This window comes from Nyctereutes procyonoides, unplaced genomic scaffold (genome assembly GCF_905146905.1).
Source record: "Nyctereutes procyonoides isolate TBG_1078 unplaced genomic scaffold, NYPRO_anot_genome, whole genome shotgun sequence".
Classification (NCBI taxonomy): Eukaryota; Metazoa; Chordata; class Mammalia; order Carnivora; family Canidae; genus Nyctereutes; species Nyctereutes procyonoides.
In genome coordinates, this window is record NW_026575043.1 from 7,623,197 (window position 1) to 7,643,697 (window position 20,501).

Below are 20,501 nucleotides of genomic sequence, written 5' to 3' on the forward strand. Positions count from 1 at the left end.
TATTCTACCTGGCAAGGTTATTCAGAATTGAAGGACAGGATTTCATATACAAGAATTTAAAATGTTCATCACCACTAAACTGGCCTACAAGAACTGTTAAAGTGGCAAATATAAATAAAAAGATGTAAAATGGGACAACATATACATAAAATGTGAAAAGGGGAATAAAAAAGTTCTTTTAGAATGTGTTCAAACTTAAGTGACCATCAACTTAATATAAAGTGCTATATACTTAGGCTGTTACATGTGAACCACATAGTAACCACAAACCCAAAACCTATAATATATATATATATATACAAAAAATAAAGAAGTAGAACACTCTATAAAGTCACCAATCATAAGGAAAGAGAACAAGAAACAGGAAAACTACAAAAAATCATCAGAAAACAATGACCAAATGGCAATAAGCACATACCTATCAATAAATACTTTATCTATTTATTTATTTTTATTTATTTTTTTAATAATTACTTTAAATGTAAATGGTCCACTTAAAAGACAAAGGGTGGTTGAAAGATTAAAAAAAAAAAAAAACAAGACACATCCATATACTGCCAATAAGAGCCTCACTTCAGTTCTAAAGACACATACAGACTGAAAGGAAAGCCCTCCCCACAAAAGAAATTCCATGCAAATGGAAGAAAAAAACCCACAATGTGCAATCCTTATATCAGAAAAAATGGATTTTAAAACAAAGACTGGGGACACCTGGGTGGCTCAGCAGTAGAGCATCTGCCTTCAGCTCAGATTGTGATCCTGGGGTCCGGGGATCGAGTCCTGCGTTGGGTTCCCTGCAGGGAGCCTGCTTCTCTCTCTACCTATGTCTCTGCCTCTCTCTGTCTCTCATAAATATGTACGTACATACATACATACGTACGTACGTACATACATACTATAATGAGTGACCATGAAGGACATTACATAATGATACAAGGATCAATCCAACAAGAGGATATAACAATGTGAATATTCATGCACCCAACATGGGAGCACCTACATACATAAAACAAATATTAATAGACATAAAGGGAGAAACTGACAGGGACAGTTAACACCTCACTTAAATCAGTGGTTAGATCATCCAGGCAGAAAAGGAAAAGGAAACAGTATCTTTGAATGAAACATTAGACCACACGGACTTAACAGATATATGCAGAACATTCCATACAAAACCAACAGAATACACATTCAAGTGCATATTGCGACATTCTCCAGGATAGATCACGTTAGGCCACAAAGCAAGTCTTAATAAATTTGAAAAGGTTGAAATTATATTCATTTTTTTCTGATCACAATGGGTTGAAACTAGAAATCAATCATGAAAATAAAACTGGAAATAATACAATCACGAATCTAAACAACATGCTACTAAATGACCAATGGGCCAGTGAAATCAGAGGAAGTGAAAAAAAAATAGAGACAAGTGGAAATGAAAATATGGCCAAAATCTTTGGGACACAACCAAAGCAGTTTTAAAAGAGAAATTTAGGGGCACTTGTGTGGCTCAGTCAGTAGTGTGTCCTGCTCTTGATTTCAGCTCAGGTCATGATCTCAGGATCCTGGGATTGAGCCCCAAATTGGGCTCCACACTCAGGTGGAGTCTACTGTAGGATTCTCTCCCCCTGCTGTTTCTTTCTCCCTATGCCCCTTACCCACCTGCCCATTCATTCATTCATTCATTCATTCATTCTTATCTCTCTAAAAGAAAAGTCTTTAAAAGGAAATTTAGGGCAGCCCTGGTGGCTGAGCAGTTTAGCGCCGCCTCCAGCCCAGGGCGTGATCCTGGAGACCCTGGATCGAGTCCTACGTCGGGCTCCCTGCATGGAGCCTGCTTCTCTCTCTGCCTGTGTCTCTCTTTCTGTGTCTCTAATAAATAAAATCGTTTTGGTTTTTTTTTTTTTTAAAGGAAACTTATACAGGTCTACCTCAAGAAACAAGAAAAATGTCAAACAATCCACCTAATACCTAAAGGGACCAGAGAACAAATAAACCCAAAGGTTATTGAAGGAAGGAAATAAAGATTTTTAAAAACCCACAAAAGATCAATGAAACCAAAATCTGATTCTTTAAAAAGATAAAGTTGATAAACGTTTAGCCAGACTCATCAAGAAAACAAAAGTGAGGGAGAGAACTCAAATAAAATTTGAAACAAAAGAGAAGTGACAACCAATAACACAGAATGCAAAGGATTTTTTAAAACTACTAAGAAAAGTGATATGCCAACAAATTGAAAAGCCTAGAACAAATAGGTAAACTTCTAGAAACATACAATCTTCCAAAACGGAATCAGGAAGAACTAGAAAATTGGAACAGACCAATTAGTAGTAACAAAAGTGAATCAGTAATCTAAAACCTCCCAGCAAACAAAATTCTAGGACGAGAAGGTATCACAGGTGAATTCTATCAAGTATTTAAAGAAGACTTAATACCTATTCTAAAACTATTCTAAAAGATAGAAGATGGAAGAAAGCTTTTAAATACACTCTCTGAGGCCAGCATCACCCTGATAAAGACACAGACACAACCAAAAAAGAGAATTATAGGCCAATATCCTTTATGAATATAGATGCAAAAATTCTTTTTTTTAATAAATTTTTTATTGGTGTTCAATTTGCCAACATATAGAATAACACCCAGTGCTCATTCCGTCAAGTGCCCACCTCAGTGCCCGTCACCCATTCATCCCCACCCCCCGCCCTCCTCCCCTTTCACCACCCCTAGTTCATTTCCCAGAGTTAGGAGTCTTTATGTTCTGTCTCCCTTTCTGGTATTTCCCACACATTTCTTCTCCCTTCCCTTATATTCCCTTTCACTATTATTTATATTCCCCAAATGAATGAGAACATACACTGTTTGTCCTTCTCTGATTACTTACTTCACTCAGCATAATACCCTCCAGTTCCATCCACGTTGAAGCAAATGGTGGGTATTTGTTGTTTCTAATGGCTGAGGAATATTCCATTGTATACGTAAACCACATCTTCTTTATCCATTCATCTTTCGATGGACACCGAGGCTCCTTCCACAGTTTGGCTATTGTGGACATGGTTGCTAGAAGCATCGGGGTGCAGGTGTCCCGGCGTTTCACTGCATCTGTATCTTTGGGGTAAATCCCCAGCAGTGCAATTGCTGGGTCGTAGGGCAGGTCTATTTTTAACTCTTTGAGGAACCTCCACACAGTTTTCCAGAGTGGCTGCACCAGTTCACATTCCCGCCAACAGTGTAAGAGGGTTCCCTTTTCTCCGAGATGCAAAAATTCTTAACAAAACATTAGCAAACCACATTTGACAACATAATAAAAGAATTATTCACCACTTATCAGGTGGGTTCTATTCTTGGGATGCAAAGATGACTCAATATTTGCAAGATGTGATACACAACATTAACAAAATGAAGAATAAAAATATCATGTCAATAGAGAAAGCATTTAACAAAATACAACATCCATTCATGATCAAAAGCCTGAACAGAGGTTTAAAGGGAACATACCTCAACATAATAAAGGCCATATATGAGAAAACCACATCTATTATCATACTGGTGAAAAGCTGAGAGACAAAGATATCTACTTTCAATACTTTTATTCAACATAGTCCTAGCCACAGCAATCAGAGATGAAAAGGAAATAAAAGACATCCAAATTAATAAGAAAAAAAGTTAAATTGTCACTATATGCAGATGACATGATAGTATACATAGAAAACCCTAAAGATTCTGAAAACTATCAGAATAAATGAATTCAGTAATGTTGCAGGTTACAAAATTAACATAAACATCTGTTGCATTTCATTACATTAATAATGAAGTAGCAGATAGGGAAATTGAGAAAACAATCCCATTTACAATGGTTCCAAAAGAATAAAATACCTAGGAAGAAACATAACCAAGGAGGTGAAATATCTATACTCTGAACACTATAAAACATAGATGAAAGAAAGATGATCAAGAAAATTAAAAGATATACCATTTCCATGGATTGGAAGAATTAATATTATTTAAATGTCTATACTACCCAAAGTAATCTACAGATTCAATGCAATCTCTATCAAAATACCAATAGCATTTCTCACAGAACTAGAAAAAATACTGAAATTTGTAGAGTTCCACACTGTCCTAAATATACATTGATTAAACAGTTTTGGGTCAGTGAGCTTTTGGTTTAAAAGAAATACACCATACACAAAACAGACTCAAAGTGAAATGTAAGAAAGTAGTCCGGTTTCATTCTTCTGTATGTCACCGTCCAGTTTTCCCAGCACCATTTCTTGAAGACTTTTTCCCATTGTATATTCTTGCCTCCTTAGTCAAAGATTAATTGGATATATAATTGTCAGCTTATTTCTGGGCTTTCTATACTCTTCCAGTGATCTATGTGTCTATTTTTGTGCCAGTACCATATTATTTCAGTTACTATAGCTTTGTAATATAACTTGAAATTTGGAATTATGATACTTCCAGCTTTGTTTTTGCAACCTGAAACCATAAAAATCCTAGAAGAGAACACAGACAGTGATTTCTGACATTGGCTGTAACATCCTTCTAAACAGATCTCCTGAGGCCAGAGAAACAAAAGCAAAAATAATCTTTTCCAACTACATCAAAATAAAAGTTTCTGCAGAGGAAAAGAAACAATCAACAAAACTAAAGACAACCTACTGAATGGAAGATGTTTGCAAATGACATATCCAATAAAAGGTTAATATCCAAAATACATAAAAAACTGATACACTCAACACCCAAAAAATAAACAATCCAATTTAAAAATGAGAAGAAGACATGAACAGACATTTCTCCAAAGAAAACATACAGATGACCAACAGACACATGAAAAGATGCTCAGCATCACTCATTATCAGGGAAATGTAAATCAAAACCACAAGATACCACTTCATACCTGTCAGAATAGCTAAAATAAAAACCACAGGAAAAGAGTTGATGAGGATGTGGAGAAAAAGGAACCCTCCTGCACTGTTGGTGAGTATGAAAACTGGTGCAGCCACTGTGGAAAACTGTATGGATGGTTCTCAAAAAAAAAAAAAAAATAGAAGTAACTTACAATCCAGGAATTGCACTAGTGGGTATTTACCCAAAAAATATAAGAACACTGATTCAAAGGGATACGTGCATTCCAATGTTTATAGCAGCATTATTTACAATAGCCAAATTATGGAAGTAGCTCAAATGTCCATCAATTTGATGATGAATGGTTAAAGGAGATATAGTATACACACACACAATGGAATATTAGCCATAAAAAGAATGAAATCTTGCCATTTGCAATGACATAGATGGAGCTAGAGGGCATTATGCTAAGTGAAATAAATCAGAGAAGGACAGATACCCTATGATTTTACTCATGTGGAATTAAGAAGTAAAACAAATGAACAATGGAAAAAGAGACAAACCAAAAAACAAACTCTTGACTATAGAGAACAAACAGATGGTTACCAGAGGGGAGGGGGAGTTGGGGGATGGGTGAAGGGGATTAAAAGCACATTTACCATGATGAGCACTGAGTAATATATGGAATTGTTGAATCATTAGACTGTACATCTGAAACAAATATAACACTATATGTTAACTGAACTGGAATTAAAAGGAAAAAAATGAAAGAACTAGATTTCATAGTTTGTTTTTGAAAAAGCCAAATCTAAAATATTTTATTTGGGGGATTTTCTTTTCCTCTTTAAGGTAACAACAAGGAACATTATTCAATAGTTGCAAAAGCAATAATTCGGTGAGGTTTTTTTTTTTATATTTGAAGGGAAAAGAAGGCAGAAACTAGGAAATTGGGAGGAGAAAAGAGGGCATGGCAGGTGGTCTCCAGAACTAGTATGGGTGCACCCTGCTTTACTATGCAGGCTCTGAGAACACAGTCATCCTGAGCAGCGTCTCCACTTTGGCTGCACAGAACCACATGGGAAGTTTAAAAATATTGACCAATGTGCAACCCCTCTCAAGGGACCACATTTTATTTCTTTTGTCTCCAGAACTTGGCATAGTGCCTGGCATGTAATGATTTAGTAAGTGTTTGTTGAATGAATGAGGGATTGAATGAATTAGTTTAATGCATATTGCACTAGAAGGTTCTGTTGAAGTCACTTTTGAACTGCGAAATATTTTCTGGTTTCAGAACTAGTTTTTGAAATAAAGGCTTGTGTTTTCAGGGGATCCTGAAAGCCCATTATGTAAAATATTCACTTGGGCAGTCAGTTTAAGTAGTCTGAAACTCCCTCATCTGGCCATCGATGGACATTAACAGATGCATTCACTTCTTAAATGTTAGGTCTGGCATGGGCCTGATATTCTGTTAGATACTGCAGGTAAAAGATGCTGAAGACCCATTCTCTGTGCTCAAAATGCTGTGACTAAAAAGACATGATCTAGGTGTGTGCCCAGGACAACCCTGGATTTCAGAATTATTCAGTGATTGGTTGCATTATACTCTTACTTTCCTATAAGTGCGGAGCTACCTCATTTCGTGGTGCCTGATGGTGGCCCAGCACAGCAACATTACTGTTTTCCAGCTTCATGTACAGGCTCTTGTCCTGTCCTTTGGAATCAAGCTTGCCCTTGTCCTGAAATTAGATGTTGGCATTGCAACATATCATTACCTGTTAATGCAGTGGCCACCCAAAGGAGCAGACTGTACTTTCATACTTGCCTGTAGTCATAGTGGGGCATCTAATCTTCCTCCAGGAGGATGTTTAGTAAAGGTCCCATGCTCAGTGAATGACTTTATGAGGCCCAGGGGAAGAGGTATTTGCCGAGAGAAAGCTCATCCCACATGAGCTTTGTCTAATTCCCTAAACTTATTCAAGGTTGCCTACCGGATGCTAGAAGATGAAAGCTAGCTTTTACTGATATTTCCCATCATATCTAATGTTACCTCATATAGTTTTGTGAACTTGGTATTATCCTTTTTTTTTTTTTTCAGATGTGGAAGGGCACAAGGGCAAGCTTGATTCCAAAGGACAGGACAAGAGTCCTGTACATGAGGCTGGAACACAGTAATATTGCTGTGCTGGGCCACCATCAGGCACCACGAAATGAGGTAGCTCCGTACTTTTAGGAAAGCAAGAGTATAATGCAACCAAGGCTCAGAGATTTTAAATAACTTCCCAAGGTTGCCCGCCTAGTTAGTGGAGGAGCTGGGGTTCAAGTCCTAGTCTGGGCAACTCCAAAATCCATCTTCCCCTTGGTGCAGAAGCACTTATGTTTTCAGAGGGACAAAATAATTTTAGCAGCAGACTGCCTGGTCCTGCCACTTAGGGGAGTTATTAAACATATGCAAGGAGTGGGGAAATAGATTCACTGTTGAAAGTGCCAACTGCCCTTATTTCCATCTTCTCTTACTCTCTGCTAGTTAGGGGAAGGAGCAAACCGGTGAGGTGAGAGTCAAACTATATCATTTGATTCCATTCAAGAGAAGGTGTTTTGAAGCTTCTGTCAGTGTTTGTGGTCCTCAAAGACTTTTTAAGAGGATCCTTAGTGCATTTTGAAATATGCAGAGTTTGGCCTAGTTTCAATACCTGATGTAGGTTGTGTGGAGCAAACTGCTATAGGGGAGAAATGGACAGAACTTGGAGGAAATTAGGCACACACTGCTCTGCAGCAGAAGAATGTCCTGGCCGGAAGTGACAAGGCCTGAGAAGGGGAAATCCCCGTAGGTGGATTGGTCAGGGTGACCTTGAAGATTTGGATGTGATAGAATTCTGGATTATTATGGAATATTCATCTCTTACCTCCATGGCTGGAGATACTTTTATTTTTTTTAATTTTTTTTTATTTATGATAGGCACACAGTGAGAGAGAGAGAGAGAGAGGCAGAGACACAGGTAGAGGGAGAAGCAGGCTCCATGCACCGGGAGCCCGACGTGGGACTCGATCCCGGGTCTCCAGGATCGTGCCCTGGGCCAAAGGCAGGCGCCAAACCGCTGCGCCACCCAGGGATCCCTGGAGATACTTTTAATCTTAGAGAAGGTAGATTTGGTTCCAGTTTGGCTGGCATTGGAAGGGAGAAGGGGACAGATCCAGCGTGATGGAGAATTCAGTAAGTGCTAGAGAATGGAGCAGGATATATCCAGGAGTCATCTAAGCCTCTTGTGAGAACCGTCCAGAATTCTAGCCAAAATATTGACCATAGGGTTGGAAGTGGTGCTATGCTTTCTATAATTTGAATTTGTAACTACAAGGATATCTTATAAAGTGAACTTATATCTTATAAACTGAATATAGATCACCCTTGGATAAGACCTTGGGGATCGGCAGCTAACAGATACTTGGTTACAACCTCCAGGGTCCCCTTCCCCAGATACCTGATATCTGTAGGTAGTTATGCCTAGGAATTAGTATTCTTAACTCACTCCCCACAGAATTCTGATGAGCAGCCAGATGTGGGCATGACTGGTTTCCTTTCATGTTTTTAACATCTGAGGAAACGGAGGCCCAGGGAGTCTGATGAGGTTCATTGTATCACAGAGCTCTTCTGTAGCAGAATTGAGGGTAGAAGCAAATTCTTTGACCCAGCAGAGTGCATCTCATGGGAAAATGGGTTTGGGATGAGCCTCCTAAATTTCCTATAATTTATATGATAGATGAGCATACCCTTCTAAGGCCTGAAAATGGGGGCACAGGTGAGCAGTTGGGTGTTTCAGTGACCTGGACACCTGCCTTCCCGGGGTACCAGCTGGCTTCTACGTGCCATGGCATAATATCAGCCTCTCAGTTTTCCCTGAAATGCTGATACAACCAGTGGAGGCAGATTGGGAGCACTTTTCTGGATAGCACAGCACTTTTCTCTATGGCTTTCTGGATCCACATAGCCCTGGGGATCAAATGGCCCCTTTTGTTCTCAAAGAAAGTTCACACAGAATAAGCACTTTTGACATTAAAATGTACACAGGCTAAGCAGTTGCCAGCTACAATCATCCATTCTTTCCAGGCCTTTTTTTCTGTCTTTTGCCTTGTGTTTCAGAGGCAAAATGACCTTTCAGCATTTTCAGCTGCAGTCTCGAGTCACAACTAGCTCTGTGTGCACCAGCCTGGAAAAGCCCTGGATGCTGGGACAGGTTTTCTGCCTGGCTACCAGTCCTGTCTCCCTCTGGTCCTTTTGCAAGCTACTGCCAGAGAATCGTCCTGGACAGCCCATCAGGCCAGTCTTTATAAAAAATTCTGTCCACTCCTACCGTCTGCAACTTAAAACCTACTTCTTCGCCTCTGACCCTGACCAGCCTGGTTCCCACCCCTCCCACCAGGCAATGCAGCTGCCCCACTTAGAGCCCTGCCCCAGCTGCCTGGGGCATTTGTGACTCTGTGCCCTTGTTATCTTTTATTGCTGCAGCCTGAAAGACCTTCCTTTTTTGAGCAGATGTTTCCCAAAGTAAAAAAAGGCCTTTCTGGCAGAGAAAATACAAAGTGCAAGATGCTGTTTTCACTCTGATGTCTTTCTCCATTCACCTCGGTTCTGCTCACAGATCCCCAGTAATACTTTGTGCCATGACTTGATTTCATCTGTCTCTCCCCAGCCAGACTGCCAGCTGCCTGACAGGTTGTGTTTATCTTATATCTTCATACCTAACAAGACTCTGGACCCAAAGGGGTACTGGCGTCTGTGTTGATTGAACAAATGATTGAAGGATTGAATTCCATTCACCCTAACAGGGTTCTTTCTCTGGGGTGAGGGAGAGGAGGAATCCTAACGAAGCAAGCTGGCTTTGGGCATCTGTCCTCTACTTTTAGAGAACAACCCTATAAATGGCCTTAGTAATGACCAAAGGCACGATGTTTCCTTGACCTTTAACATCCAGGCTTTCCCTTGAATATGGTGTTAGATCAAACTTCTGGCCACTGGGGTTCAGGTGGGATATAGGATCAACATACTTGAACTAAATTCCTGGGAGTTATCTACTCATGGGATTCCATATTTCTGAGACTCTCATCTTTTACAACTTTTGGTAGTCAGTGGGACTTTGGTCTGCATAACCATGGCTTTATTTATCCATCTTCTACTGATGGATTTTGCATTCATCTACTCAGGCTACCATAGCAAAGTATCACAGACTGGATGGCCTCAGCAACAGAAAGTTATTGTCTTACAGTTCTGAAAGCTAGAAGTCTGAGATTAAGGTGTTGGCAGGGTTGATTACTTTAAAAAAAATTTTTTAAGACAAAAAGGGTGAGAGAGCACAAGTAGGGGCAGGGAGGGGCAGAAGAAGAGGGAGAGAGAATCTTAAGCAGGCTCCACACTCAGAATGAAGCCTGACTTGGGGCTCGATCTCATGACCCTGAGATCATGACCTGAGCCAAAATTAAGAAGTTGTTGAATTAGACAAACAACTGAGCCACCCAGGCATCCCAGGGTTGATTTCTTCTCTCTTGTTGGCTTGTAGATCGCCATCTTCCTTTATCTTCACATGGTTTTCTTTCACTACATGTCTGTGTCCTAATCTCTTCTTATAAGGACACCATATTGGATTAGAGCTCACCTCAGTGACTTCATTTTAACTTATCTCTTTAAAGACCCTATTGCTAAATATAGTCACATTCTGAGGTACTGAGATTTAAGACCTCCAACAAAAACAAATTTTGGGGGCACATGATTCCATCCACAATGGACCGTTAGGTTGTTCTTACTGTTTCCATGGTTTTAAGCCATGAAGACACCCTTTTGGATTTCTCTGTACACACATGGGGTAATAAGGTAAATATGGGGAAGTAGAATCACAGGATCTCGGTATAAAGGAATAGATTTTTGAGCTTGTCTACATGTGATTGCTCTCCAAATGGTTATAGGAATTTACCTCCTGCCCTGCAATGTAGAGTAGGTATTTGTTCACATTATCACTGGTACTTGGTATGATTATATTTTTGTTTTTGCCAATCTGATCAGTGTTAAAAAAAATATACAGAGAAAAGTAATTCTACCACCTACATCTATCCTCAATTCTCTTGTCCCATTCCCTGGAGAGAGCCACTATTATCTTTTTTTTTTTCAGTCTTTCAGAGAAATTCTATACCCTGCATATGGCTTTTCAGAAATATAAGCATTTCCCATGTTATTATATAAACTTCCTAACAGTTGTTTTTAATAGCTGTGTGTACTAGTCTATGAATAAATGTGCCATAGTTTTGAAAACATCCCCCTAGTTATTGGGCATTGATTATTGCTTCAGTAATGAAAAACTCCTTTTAGAAAAGTTTTAAATTCATGAAAAGAACAAGGCACCCATAATCCCAGAAACTGTTGACATTTTATTGTATTTCTAGTTTTTCTTTTGCAGTTTAAGAACTTTTCTAGTTGTTCTTCCTTTTTTTTTCAAGTAGGCTCCATGCCCAGCATGAAGCCCAACATGAGACTTGAACCCATGACCCTGAGATCAAGACCTGAGCTGAGATCAAGAGTTTGATGCTTAACCGACTGAGCCACACAAGTGCCCCTCTAGTTATTCTTTTTATACGCACTGATTTTTACAAAAGTCTAATACTTACTAGAGAGTTTGGTTGTTTTTTTTTTCTTATTTGACTTTACAGTTGAGTATACCCCAAGTGATCAAAATCTTCCATCCCTTTCTCTACTGCTCCAGTGAACACATCAAGGAATGAAAACTAGTGAGGCCACGATGGGGGTTGGCTTGAACACGGTCTATAATTTAAAAAAATTTAAAAGATAAATCAATTGCCAACTTTGTCTTTTAAAATTACTATCACTAAGAAGACACTTTGACAGGAGAGAGGGATCATGGCAGACTAGGAGGAGCTTGAGCTTACCTTGTCCCATGGTAAGCTGACCCCCTGAGGCAACAGTTACATTTATGCGACAAACTCGGAAAACAATGTGAAGACTGGCAGAATGGATCTTCCACAGCTAGTCATAGAGAAAAGACCACATCATAAAGGGTAGGAGGAGTGGAGATGCCATTGAGATCCAAACCCTCAGCACAACTAACCACAAATAGGAGGGACACCATACAGAGGAGGTAGAGGATCAGAATGCACATTAGGTTCCCTTGGCTGTGGGGATACTCATTGGGAAAACAAATCCCCATAACTCTGGCTTTGAAAATCAGTGGGACTTACTTTTGGGAGGTTTAGAAATCATCAGGGCTTAACCCCAGGGAGCTGGAGGTGATAGGAAACTAAGTCTGCATCCTTGAAGAACCAGCATGATAAATAACTTGGTGGGAGACACAACATAGAGCAGTAGTTTGAAAAGACCCTGGGGGTTTATATGAAACATTTATTGAGTAATATTAAGGCATGTGCTGGAGGGGTGGGGATCTGCACAAGATTTCTCTGGGAACAAAAGTGCTAGTAGATGACATTTTTCTTGCCTCACCACCTAGCTCAGATAGTCAGTTACTTGCAGGAGCCAATTCTAACACTCTCCATCTAAGTTTTTGGCACTGCATGACCCACCCTGGCATTCCCCTGCAGACCAGTCCCAACCCAACGCACTCACTGGGGCAGGCATCCCTCCAAAGCAGTTCCTATTCCAGCCAGTCATCCCTCCAAGGCAGGTAGCTTCAACTAGGATCAGCATCACTTCAAAGTAAATCCTGCACTGAGGAGGTAGGGGAATAATACCACACACCAGCAGACATTCGGTTCCTGCAGCAGAGCCTCTTAGCTGGCTCTACAAGGAGAAAGTCTTGCCCTATGATATACACGCAACCCTCACAGAGGCTAAGTGCAAACAACTAAGCTGGATCCCAGGCACCTAACAGTGAGCCCATGGTGACCATAGCCAGGCCTCACATTATCATGAGAAGCAAATCATGCCAATGTGCCCATAGAAGATGACGTGGGTCATAGCAACCAATTGGGCTGGCGGCCAGAACTATCCACTAGTATGTCCATGGAAACTGTGGCTCAGCCACAACAGTAGAGCCACACAGAGTCCACATATAGAATACCCTTAGATATCTGGTCCTAGAGACCAGAGGATTGCACTATAAGACACCACAGGACCCTCTCTTTAAAAGACCACTACTTTGAAGACCAGGAGTTTCTGATAACCTACCTAATATAGAGAAAAAAAGAGAAAGAAATAGACAAAATGAGGCATAAAATATGTCTCAAATGAAAGAACAAGGCAAAATCATAGAAAAAGAGCTAAACAAAATAGAGATAAAAATATCCTTGATAAACACTTTGAAGTAATATTATTAAGATACTCATTGGACTAAAGAAAAGAGTAGACAAACTCAGAATTTCAACAAAGATGTAGAAAATATAAAAAACAAAGATATAGAAAATATAAAAAAACAACCATTCAGGGCACTTGGGTGGCATCTGACTCTTGATTTCAGCTCAGGTCATGATCTCAGAGTCATGAGATTGAGCCCTGTGTAGGGCTTCATGCTGGGTGTGGAGACTGCTTAAAATTCTCCCTCTCGCTCCCTCCCTCCCTCCCTCCCTCCCTCCCTCCCTCCCTTCCTCCCTCTATCCTTCCCCTCTAAAAAACCACTCTCTAAAAAATAAAACGAAACAAAACCCCCAAAAAACAAACCAGTCAGAGCTGAGGAACACAATAACACTAGTAAACTAGAGGTGGCAAAAGAACAGATCAATGGTATGGAAGCAACCAAACTGAAGAGCAAAAAAGAAAAAAATAATAAAAAATGAAAATAGGTTTAGGAACTACAATGATGTCATTGAGTATAACGTTCACATTATAGTGATACTGGAAGGAGAAAAAGAAACAAGAGTACAGAAAATTATTTGGAGAAATAACAACTGAAAACTTCCATCTGTGGAAGAAACAAACACCCAGGTGTAGGAAGCAGAGAGCTCCTAACAATATAAACTCAGGGAGGTCCACAGCAAATCACATAATAATGATAATGAAAAAAATTAAAGATAGAATCTTAGAAGCTATAAGAGAAAAGAAAAACAGTTACATACACGGAAAGTTCCATAAGGTTACTAGATAATTTTTCAGCAAAAAAAATTGTGAACCATAAGGGAGTGGAATGATATATTTAAATTGCTGCAAGGAAAAAAACTTGCAACCAAGAATACTCTACCAGGCAAGGTTATTGTTCAGAATTGAAGGAGAGATGAAGAGTTTCCCAGACAGAAATTAACAGAGTTCATCACCATTCAGCCAGCTTACAAGAAATGTTAAAGGGAATTACATGGAAAGAAAAGATCATAATTAGAATAAACCTATGAAAGTAAAAAATTCCACTGTTAAAAGCAAACATATAATTAAGGTAATTTAATCACTTACAGAACTAGTATGAAGGTCAAAACACAAAAGTAATAAAATCATTACATTTACAAAAATTAGTGAAGGGATATGAACAATAAAAATGTAAAATATGACACTATATACATAAAGCATGGAAGGGAATAAAATATAATGCTTTTAGAATATATATGAACTTAATATATTCTCCAAACACATAGGATGTTATATATGAACCCAATGATGACCACAAACAAAAAGCTATAATTGATATATAAAAAATAAAGAGAAAGTAATGCAAGCATTGCAACATAGACATTAAACCACAAGGGAACCACAAATAGACATTAAACCACAAGGGAAGACAGTAAGAAGAAAAAAACTAAGAACTACAAAAACAATCAGAAAAAATAAAAAAACAATACCAATAAATATTTACCAGTGATTACATTAAATGTAAATGGACTAAGTGCTCCAATCAAAGCACATAGGGTGACTGAAGAGGTGAAGAAACAGGACCCATCTATATACTTCCTACAAGAGAGTCGCTTTAACTTAAAGCACATACAGACGGTGGTTGAAGGGATGGAAAAAAGATATTCCATATAAGTAAAAGTTGGCGGGGTTGGGGAAGCCAGGGAAGTTATACTTCCATCAGAGAAAAAAATGCTTTAAAACAATGACTGAGGGCAGCCTGGTGGCTCAGTGGTTTAGCGCCACCTTTGGCCCAGGTTGTGATCCCGGAGACCCAGGATCAAGTCCTGTGTCGGGCTTCCTGCGTGGAGCCTGGTTCTCCCTCTGCCTGTGTCTCTGCTTTTCTCTCGCTCTGTGTCTCTCATGAATAAATAAATAAAATCTGTTAAAAAACAAACAACGAAAACAAAGACTGAATCAAGAGACCAAGAAAAGCATTCCAGGATGAAAAAGGGACCAATCAAGAGAATATAGTAATTACAAATATCTATGCACCTGGGCACTTGGATGGCTCAGCGGTTAAGCGTCTGCCTTTGGCTCAGGTCATGATCCCAGGGTCCTGGGATTGAGTCCCATATTGGGCTCCCCGCGGGGAGCCTGCTTTCCCTCTGCCTCTGTCTCTGCCTCTTTCTGTGTCTGTCATGAATTAGTAAAAAAAATCTTTAAAAAAAATCTAGGCACACAACATTGGAGCATCTAAATGCATAAAGCAAATATTAATAGATATAAGAGGAGAAATTGATATTAATAGTAGACTTTAATACCCCATGTACATCAATGGATAGACCATTTTGACAGAAAATCAACAAGGAAACAGGCTTTGAATGACACATTAGACCTGATGGACCTAATAGATAAATACAGAATATTCCATTGCCCCCAAAACCAGAATACACATTCTTTTCTAGTGTACATGGAACATTTTCCAGAAGAGATCATGTTAGGCCACAAAACAAGTCTCAAGAACTTTTAGAAGACTGAAATCATGTCAAGTATTTTTTCTGACCACAATGATATGAGACTAGAAATCAATTACAAGGAAAAAAATAACCTAGAAAATAATCCAAATACATGAAAGCTAAATAATATTCTACTAAACAACCAATGGCTAAATGAAGAAATCGAAGAGGAAATAAAAAAATACATGAAGACAAAAATAGAAACACAATGATACAAGATCTTTGGAATGCAGCAAAAGCAATTCTAAAAAGGAAGTTTATAGTGATACAGGGCTACCTACTTCAAGAAAGAAGAAAAAAATCTAATAAATAATCCAAACTCACACCAAAGAAACTAGAAAAGAAGAACAAACAAAGCTCAAAGTTATAGAAGGAAGGCAATAATAAAGACTAGACCATAAATAAATAAAATAGAAACTAAATGCATACAAGAGGCACCTGGCTGGCTCAGTCAGTTAAGCATCCGACCGTTGATTTTGGCTCAGGTCATGCTCTCAGGGTCCTGGGATTGAGTCCTGTGTTGGGCTCCATGGTCCGTGTGGAGTCTGCTTGGAATTCTCCCTCCTTCTGTACTCCTCCCCCAACTCATGCTCTCTACTTCTCTCTAAAATAAAGTGAAATAAATGACCGAACACGTAAATAAATAAATGCAAAAGTTCAATGAAACCAAGAGCTGGTTCTTTGAAAAATAAAATTGATAAACCTTTGGCCAGACTCATCAAGAGAGAAATAACTCAAAGTGAGAAATGAAGGAGAAATAACAACCAACATTATGTAAATACAAAGGGTTATAAAATATGAAAAACTATATGCCAACAAATTAGACAACCTACAAGAAACAGATAAATTCCTAGATGGCACCAAACAAACTATTAGAATTGATAAATGAACTCAGTAAAGTGGCAGGATACAAAATTAATATACAAAATTCTGGTGCATTTCATTACACTAATGAAGCAGAAAAATAAGTTAACAATCCCTTTAAAGTTGCTTTTCATGTTCACACAATGGAATTTTATTCAGCCATATAGAATATGAAATCTTGTCATTTGCAACAACATAGATAGACCTAGAGGGTATTTTGCAAAGTCACATAATTCAGAGACAGAACGACAAGTATCATATGATTTCGTGTACACGTAAAATCTAAAAACCAAAACAAATGAACAAAGAAAATAGAAACAGACTCCTAGAGAACAAACTGGTGGTGGCCAAAAGGAAGGTGGATTGGGGGATAAATGAACTAGGTGAAGGGGATTTAGAGCTATAAACATTTAGTTATAAATAACTCACAGAGATGAAAAGCACAGGATAGGGGATGTGGTCAATAATATTGTAACTATATGGTGATAGATGGTGACTATACTTACCATGGTGAGTGCTGAGTAACATACAGAATTGTCAGATGGGTTGTATACCTGAAACTAATATAACTGCATACCAATTTTACTTCAATAATAAGCATAATAGAAATGTTTTAGATATCTCAGAATCCATCAGAAAATGAGGCTGAAGTCTGCTTCTCTGAGGCCTCATTTAACCTGTCCACTGCTAAGCGACTTGATTTAGCTTCTTGGTAAGTGGGATGTGTTTGTAAAGGAAATATGGTCCTTTAAAGCAAAGCCACTCTTTCGTCCATAAAGTTGAATGATCTTTTAAAAACCTGCAAAGAAACATCTTTTTATGACAGAATGAGTTCACGGCCTTCTCTGGCTCACCAGATTTGAATTGCTATTAATAAAGATAATTTATCCTAATGTCAATAAAAAAGATTAGGAGAAAGAATCTCAGTAGAGAAGAGTAATAAAGTACACAAAACCTCAAAGCTATCTGAGACCTTTAAAAATCTTCAGTCTGTAAGCATTTTTTGCATTAGTAGATCCTGTATGAATAAGGTATTTAAATTAAACCTATTTAGTATGTCAATACTAAATATAGCTGAAGTTAAAATATTGACCCTGGTTAACATAATTTTGGTATTCTTAAAATGTGCAAAAACTCGTAATAATAATAATAATTTGCAAACTAGATGCTAATTATGCTGGAAAAAAAAACCCCAGTAGGCATAGAACTGCTCTGAACTGGATAAAGGCATACATACCACACATAAACTCACTGCAGTCATTTGAACATCAGTCCTGGTGAGCAAAAGTGTGACAAGTATTTGAAGAGGGAAAATTCCAGTGTGTTGCTTTTTGGATGTTGCAGAATCACTGTCTCCCAAGAGTCTGAAGCAGGGAGGATGCTAGAATTACAAGAAAGTGCTGAGAGAAGCTTTGTAACTGAGTAGGTTAAAAGCTTAAAGCAAGGTCTCCAGTGCTTCCATTATTTTTGCTGTCATATAGGGACCCCATGAGTGGGTGTCCTCTTAATGTTTCCCAACAGGAGAGCATTGAGTCTCAAAATTTATTTAAAGTCTAGGTTTTATAGTATTTCTTGAGAGAGATTTAAGATAAAGCAAGGAGGCATTAGAAGTGACACCTCTTTCAATTATAAATCATAAATTATCTCTGTCCAAAGATCTCTGGACTTAAAAGTGGATGGTTTTTCTGAATTGGTGGAAAGTAATGACATCTTGTGGACATTTATAGTAACTGCAGGCAACTCATTTTGCATTATAAAGCCAAGTTTTCATTCATTTTTTTCCGCCCACTGTTCCTTCCTTGGTAGGTTTATTAGTTCATTCATTCACACTCTTAACACTTAAACAGCAAATGACAGTCTATTGGAGCAAAGGTTTGATGACTGTGTTCCTGTAGGGTCAAATTCTGCACTGTCCTCTCTCTACCTTAGAAAAGACAAACAAGGTGTCACTGTCCATTTTTAAGTTAGGAACCTGATATCTGAAGAAGTTGATCAACTTTCCCATGGACAATCAGTGAGTGATAGTGTCAGCTTTGCATCATCGGACTGAAGTCTGGTATTGCCAAACTATGTAAGTTAATTTTGAGAATTCTATCAGAAACTCTTCTTGTGCTATTGGTTTGAATAAAGTGTAGTTGGGACTTGTTTTTTTTAAGCCTTATTAATTTCTAGATGAAGAATGATCCTTTTAAGAACACAGAAATGTCCATAAATGGTCATGAGTTTCATCTCCTAAGAAGCACACTTGTGATGGGGATTTCACTTTAAGGGGAAGAAATTTGTTTGGGAAGTGATAGAGGAAGGATCTGGAATGTGGGAGACAGGGACGGGTTGGCAAATAAGACGGAGTGCATTGTGATTAGTAGATTACCTCTGTGGGTAAATGGGACACAGTCTGTTGGGATCCCTGGGAGACCATGTAAAGCACATCCCAGAGTTATGCCACCTGAGAATAGAGGAGGCTGGAGTATTGATGGACAAAATCTCTTTTGTCATTGAGACAACTTGCCAACACCATGGCATGTCCTGCAAGCAGGCAAGGCATGATTAATAGCCGCATAGTGTCCTGGGCATGCTCATAGGGGATTTCCATTAGAAGCTTCTGCATGCACAAGGGAGTTGAGTGCTGAAAGGAAATGGCTGGGCAGTTGCTATATCCCCACACAGATACACCTGCTCTTCCTATATTTGATATCATTACCACTGTGATTCACATGTCTGGCACCATACAACATGATGAGAGACATAAAATAAATTTAAAGATACAGGATCTCTACATATCAAAATAGGCTAATCAAGAATACATACACACTTGAATAAAAGTAACATGAAGTTTATTATTTAGTGTCAAAATGAGTAAAGGAGATATCAAACCCTGTAGGTTCAGAGAAGAGAGTCATCAGAAAACCTTTCTGAGGAAGAACTCTAAGGAATGATGGGATTTGGGCAAAGAGAGTGAAGAGGGGAGGAGAGATTGAAAAAAAGTATAGGAAGGTACACATGGAAAATTTCTCAGGATATATCAGTACTTAGGCCACAAAACAAATCTCAATAAATTTAAGAACACTGATATTATATCAATTATCTTTTCTGATCACAACTATTGTAAAGTGGAAAGCAATTACAAGAAAAAAACTGGGAAAAAAACCCCCACAAACACATGGAGGTTAAACAGTATTCTATTAAATAACTAATGGGTTAATGAAAAAAAGGGGAAGTAAGAAAATCCCTGGAGACAAAATAAAACAGAAAAATAATGGCTCAAAACCCTTAGGATGCAGGAAAGGCAGTTCTGAGAGAGAAATTTATATGCAGAACTATTTCAAGAAACAAGAAAAATCTCAGATGATCTAACCTTACATCTAAAGAAACTAGAAAAAGAAGAGCAAAGCCCAAAATCAGTAGAAAAAAATAATAAAGATTAGAGTGGCAATCAATAAGAGACTAAAAAGATAAAATAAAAATAACTGAAACTAAGAGCTGGTTTTTGAAAAAAATTAACAAAATTGAATCTTTAGCCAGACTCATAAAAAAGAGAGAACTCTTAACAAAATCAGAAATGAAACAAAAGTTACAACTGACCACAAACATTCAAAGGATTATAAGACAATAGAATGAAAAACTGAAATGGATAAAATCCTAGAAATACACAATCTTTCAAGACTAAATAAAAAAGAAATACAAAATATGAGCAGACTGATTCCTAGTAACAAAATTGAATCAGGCAAAAATCTCCCAAGAAATGAAAATCCAGGACCTGATGTCTTCATAGGTAAATTCTGACCATTCACTCACTCATTCATTCATTCATTCATTCATTCATTCAGAGACTGTGTACACATGTGTTCAAGTGAGGGTGGGGAGGGACAGAAAGAGAGAGAGAGAATCCTAAGCAGTGTCCACATCCAGCAGGGAGCCCAATACAGGGCGCGATCTCATGACTGAGATCATCACCTGATCTGAAATCAAGTTGGATGTTTAGCCAACTGAGCCACCCAGGTGCCCCTGAC